This window comes from Panicum hallii, chromosome 5, assembly GCF_002211085.1.
Source record: "Panicum hallii strain FIL2 chromosome 5, PHallii_v3.1, whole genome shotgun sequence".
NCBI lineage: Eukaryota > Viridiplantae > Streptophyta > Magnoliopsida > Poales > Poaceae > Panicum > Panicum hallii.
The window spans coordinates 58,427,859-58,434,484 of record NC_038046.1 but is presented as its reverse complement, the minus strand read 5'-3'; positions in this window follow the sequence as shown (position 1 = coordinate 58,434,484).

The following is a 6,626-nucleotide window of genomic DNA, read 5'->3' as shown; positions in this document are numbered from 1 at the left end:
GAGGAGAAGGTCCGCCCCACACATTGCAGCGGGTCTTTTTCAGTTTGGGTCCATGCATTAACGCATTCCATCACTGCCGGCCTATCCTGTGCATCGACGGGACCTTTCTCACAGGAAAGTATAGATTGCAAATGCTGACAGCTATTGGAGTGGATGGAAACAATCAATTGCTGCCTGTTGCTTTTGCTTTTGTTGAGAGTGAGAACACAGACAGTTGGTACTGGTTTCTGGAACGGGTTAAGCTTGCAGTCGTTCGGGATAGGGAAGATGTCTGCCTGATTCATGATCGTCACGCCGGCATACTGAGCGCAATTCTAGATTTGCAGCAGGGGTGTGTGGAGACCGGAGAGCCGCCCAAGTGGCGTGATATTCGCAGTAGGTGGTGCATGAGGCATATCGGTGCAAACTTTTTCAGCCAATTCAAGAACAAGCACCTTATGGATATGTTCAAGAGGCTATGCAAGAAAACGAATCAGCAAAAATTTAACAAGCAGTGGCTGAAACTTGATGAACTGACCGGGAAGAAAAGAGCCGAGAACGCATCGAAAAACATAACTGCACAGGATGAAGCAGAGGCTTTGTGCCCTTTGCCAACAGATACTGCACGTACTCGCATATGGTCTGGGTCAGCGGTGAAAAAATTTTCTGAATGGATTGAGAATGAACCTAAGGAGAAGTGGGTGTTACTTTATGATACCGATGGTGCAAGGTACGGTATAATGACCATCAACTTCGCCGAAGTTTACAATTGGATGCTGCGAGGTGTTCGTGGGCTTCCACTGGTTGCAATTGTTGAATTCATTGTCCACGGGTGTACCGATTACTTTCAGGAGCGGTTCACTAAAATTCAGGTATTCATGCGAGATCCAGACAGAAATTTTGGATTCAAGATAACAGAATATATGACTAAGAAGGCAGAAAGCGCCCGGCTACACCATGTACGGCAATGTGGAACACAGGAGCTCAAGTTTGAGGTATCTCCTAAAGACAGGGCGCGACATGGCATGAGACGTCAAACTCCTGTAAAGGAGTGCATTCTCAAGTTTGATGGAACTTATTGTTGCTCATGCATGAGGCCCAAGTTGCTGCACTTACCTTGTTCTCATGTAATAGCTGCTTGTGCGGATATTGGACATCCTATCGATATATATGTTTCACATTACTTCAGAAAGGAGACAATTGCTAGCACCTGGCAGTATGAGATCTATGTGTTCCGTTTGGTTGGATCGTTCACTGAGACAGCGAATCCTGTTATATATATTCCAGACCCAAGATCATCACGGGTTAAGAGAGGGCGCCGTCAGTCACGGCGTATTCGTAATGATATAGATGAGTCAGAGCTCCGTCCGAGAATACAACGCTGCAGTGCATGTAATCAGATTGGACACACGTATAAACGTTGTCCAACCAATGATGCTGGCCCCAGTTGTGCTGAAGCTGGCCCTACAGGTGATGCTGAAAGGATCGATGGACCAAGAGGGGGGGTGAATTGGGCCTTTTTCAATTTCTAAAATAAGGTAAAGCAACCTTAACCTATGCAAAGCTAGAAAGGCACCAATTCACCAACCGGGTAACTAAACTACCTACGCACGCTAGGAAAGATAAAACGAGATGAAGCTTAGCAAGGTAGAGCAAAGTAATGATCCCTAAATCAAGCATATGAAAATATTTGCAAGAAAGATAATGCTTGAATAAGTAAAATGGACAAGGGACAACCGGATTTTTTTCCGTGGTATCGATGTGTTGGCACACACCCCTAATCCACGTTGTGACACTCACAAAGAGTATTGTCACCTCCCAAGTCACCAAGACGAGGGCGCTCACTAAGAGTCTCCGTTCACCATCCCGGTGTGGTGGAGATCAAGCCACGTACAATCTTCTTCTCCGGGCTTCCACAATCCTTGGCAAGCTCCGCGAGAATCACCTCGACCACCAAGATCGCCTAGGTGATGCCAATCACCAAGAGTAACAAGCTAAGGTCTTTCACTTGAGCAAGAACCGATCACCAAGAACGGATGCACACAAGCTTCTCTCTACTCAAGTCCTTAATCTTGCTTCTTGAATGATTGAATGAACAAGTGTATGAAATGATGAAGCTCAAAGTGGCTCTTGACTATAGTATGAGTGTTTGGGTGTTGCCTGGTGTCAAGAGTAGTAGAATGACCCATTGGAGGGGTATATATAGGCAGCTCACACGAATAGAGCCGTTGGAGAAAAAGCTGCCAGAAAACTGCGTAGCGCCGGTTAATCCGACGTCGCTCCAATAGTCATCGTCGGTTTAACCGGTGAATGTAAACTACCCCTTCTGGAAACTAGCCGTTACAGCTTAGGCAGATTAACCGTCGTAGCATCGGTTTAACCGGTGAGTGCAGTCATCCATTGATCAACTGAAAAACCAAATCACTGGACAACTGCACCGACGTCCAATATCAAATAGCGTCGGTTTAACCGGTGAGTGTAGTTGTCCACTGATCAACTGAAAACCAAGTCTCTGGACAACTGCACCGACGTTAAATTCAAATATCGTCGGTTGAACCGGTGAATAGACTTGTCCAGACTCTGCTGACCTCGTTTAACCGACGTATAGAAAACTTGAGGCGTCGGTTAAACCGGTGTTAAGGATTTTCCTGTTTTTGCCTTTTCTGACTTGAGTCTTGAATGAAATCCAAATATTCTTGAGATATAAGTTGAAACCACTTATTTGAGCTTCAAGAAACCTGAGTGACCATTGTGTGCATCCATTTTCAAATGACCATGTCCATGCTCAAGTTACTAAGCCTAAACCCCTCTTAATAGTGCGATCACTACAAAACTATAAAACCTATACTAACCTAAGTGTCCTTCTCAACCTTATGACACTTAGGATTAGAAGGATCCTTAGTCTTGATATATTATTAAGTTGAATGCCGAGATCGCCTTTTTGAATAATGAAAGTTAGGGGCCTCTTTTGACATATAACCAAATGAGCGATAATGATCTATAAAGCTGCACAAACTCATTAGTCACAATAATGGTTGTCATTAATCACCGAAACATACCTTGAGGGCCTAGATGCTTACAATCTCCCCCTTTTTGGTGATTGATGACAACATAAGCATAAATAACGAGAGAGCGAGAAAGATAAGGCACGAATAAACACAAGCAAACTCGAAAAGAGAGAATCAAGGAACTCAATGGCTCAAACGAAATTCATAGATATGTCTCAAAAGCTCAGCATGCTCAAACGACAAATGTACATATCCATGAACTAATACCAAATATATAAATATAATACAATAAGAAACAACAAAGTCCTGATCACGAGCTCTCTCTAATGCAGAAACAACAAAGTCCTGATCACGAGCTCTCTCTAATGCTACCCTCCCCCTGACTCTCACTCCCTCTCCCCTTTTGGCATCAAAGCACAAAAAAAAGGAGAGCTACTGATCCGGCTGACGAGGGACGGCGAGGAAGCGATCCGGGTCATCATCATCATCGTCGTCAGACGGTGGATCCTCAGAGACTGACGGTAGCTGCTGATCTGAAGTGCCTGCTGGGGCTGAGCTGACCGGAGGTGTAGCTGTCGTCGAGGCTCTGGTGCTAGCACTGCCGGGGAGAGGATCCGTGGAAGTAGTAGCCGGCTCAGCAGAAGATATGTCAACATCTGAAGTAGTGAGTGCTGATGCTGCCGGCTGTGACGACTGCTGAACCAAAGAGACCTCTCCTCCTCCCCCTGAAGGTAGTGTCGGTGGAACGACGGGGAGGCCGGCAGACTGCACTGCTGAGGGTGACTTCTGGAAGAGTGAGGTCGCAGGCAGTGGAGAGAAGAGTGGACGACTCGCAGACCCAAGTAGTGCTGACAATGAGAACATAATCTCCGGGGTCGCGGAAGAAGCTGGAGCAGTGGAGGCTGGAGCTGGTGTAACTGCAAGTGGTGGTGTTCCAGCGCCCTGAAGGCCTGACGGTCCTGGCTGCCGCTGAGAGTGACTGATCTGACTCTGCTGCTGCTGCTGTCGCGGCTCTGGTGGCCCTGGCACCTCGGACTCTGCCCATCCCTCTGCCTCTGCCTCTGCCCCTGGCTGGCGAATCTCTGATCGCGAACGGACGAGCACGGCCGGATGCCTGCTCCTCGGCGGCCTTAGCCACCATCTCGGCCCTCTCGGCCTCTCTCGCTGCGCGAGTCCGCTTGCGAGCGGGCTCCTCGACCACGATCTCCTTCCCCTTCCTCTTGTCACGACCCATCACGACCTGGAAGTAACAAGGATGCGGCGACGCGGTGGCGTGCGGGTGACACAGGATGCACGGCCGGCACAGTGACGTACGGGCGGCGCTGCGGTGGTGGTGATGCAATGCGGCGGCGCGTACGGGTGGTGGTGATGCAATGCGGCGGCGCGTACGGGTGGTGGTGATGCAATGCGGTGCAGGTGGCGCGCGGTGGAGCTGCAAGGCGGCGCTGTGGTGGTGGCGACGGCGCGGGCGCAGGCGGCAGCGGGGTGGAAGGCGGTGGCGGCGGCGTGGGCGCAGGCGACGGCGTAGGCGCGTACGGACGCCAGCGCGGGAATGCGGCGGGCGGCGATGAGCGGACGGCGAGCGGCGGCGGATGGCAACAGCGGCGGACGGTGACAGCGGCGGACGACGGCGGTGGTGACGGGAGCGGGCGAGTGAAGACGAAAAGACGGCAGGAACGGCGAAAGTGAACAGGTGGTAGCGAGTCGGGCAAGAGAGTAATATGACATGTGGACCCCGCAATTTTTCTTATCGCCGGTTGATCCGACGCTTAGGTTTTGAACGCCGGTTGATTGCGTCGGTGTTGTTTACCAGAGACTCTGCCAAATCTGCATCTGCACGCCGGTTGAACCGATGCTTCCACAAATGAACTCGTCGGTTGAACGATGCAAATAACAGTTGATTTTCAGGTCAAATTTGTGATCTGTTCACCGGTTGATCCGATGCTGCGAACTTTGTATACACCGGTTGAACGCCTGAAATGACTGAGCTGAATCTGACACTTAGTAACGCCGGTTAAACCGATGGGTATAGATCCATTGAACGTCGGTTTAACCGGTGAACCCAAAAACCCTCTCTCAGCTCACTTTTCTATGCTAAGTCCAATGAACTTATAAGATTCAACTAAACTCAAGTTATTGGACTTGCATAAGCGACTTTACCCCTCAAAATAAATAGGATAACTTAATAACTTAAATAGTTTTTCTTTTCAAAATCACGGAAAAGTCGCAAGAGAGACAAAGCGTCAAATTAAAATGTATGAGCCATGTCATAGGAATATTGAAGGAGGAAAGCTTCAAACTCACCATGACATTGCTCACTAGGCAATAACGTACCTAACACTTTACTCTTTTCACTTCTCATGAATTAAGATCTTGCACGTAAAACAAGTTTCATTTTCATCAAGTGATCTCCTTTGTGACCCTTACGCATGCAATGATAATGCAAACTACGACCGCATGCGAGAGAAAGATAAACATGAAGTGCACAACTATATGACAAGAAATGCATAGCGAGAATTTAAATTCTACTTGTCAAGTTTGATCCCACGGAAAGCTTCTTCATGATGAGCCTTTCTACAAGCCAAGAGGAAAACAAGTGGACCACCACCTCTAGCTAAACCCTTGCTCATCACTATCTTACCATGGTTAGACAAGTGCCCTATATGTATGCATTTTTCTATATGACATGGCAACTTACATGACGTTTGCCGCATCTAATACATTAAGCTCATTTCTTAGCCTAACAAAGGTACTCTCGTCTAAAGGTTTTGTGAAAATGTCCGCCAATTGCTTCTCGGATCTCACACCTTGAAGGGAAATGTCCCCCTTGGCTTCGTGATCACGCAAGAAGTGATGGCGAATATCAATGTGCTTTGTGCGAGAGTGTTGAACCGGATTCTTGGCAATTTTTACGGCACTTTCATTGTCACAAAGGAGTGGTATTCTTCCTAGCTTCACACCAAAGTCCAAAAGGGTTTGCTTCATATATAGAATTTGGGCACAGCATGCACCGGCTGCTATATATTCCGCTTCCGCGGTGGACAAAGCCACGGAATTTTGCTTCTTACTCGACCAAGAAACTAGAGAACGCCCAAGCAAGTGGCAACCCCCGGAGGTACTCTTGCGATCCACACGGCTTCCGGCAAAATCCGAATCCGAGTATCTCAAGAGATCTAAGCTAGCGCCTTTGGGGTACCACAAGCCTATGCTAGGAATGTGCTTGAGATACCGAAGGATCCTATTCACAGCAGAAAGGTGTGATTCCTTAGGGTTAGCTTGAAAACGGGCACACAAGCACACACTAAACATTATATCGGGCCTAGATGCGGTAAGGTAAAGCAAAGACCCTATCATAGAACGATAGAGGGATTGATCAACTGGTTTACCGTCCACATCCAAGTCGAGATGCCCATTTGTAGCTATAGGAGTCTTAATTGGCTTGCATTCATCCATCTTAAATTTCTTCAAGATATCCTTAGTATATTTTTCTTGATAGATGAATGTCCCTTCTTTCATTTGTTTAACTTGAAAATCAAGTAAGAAAGTCAATTCGCCAATCATAGACATCTCGAATTCTCTAGACATCATGGTAGCAAACTCATGGCTTAATAAATCATTAGTTGAGCCAAAGATAATATC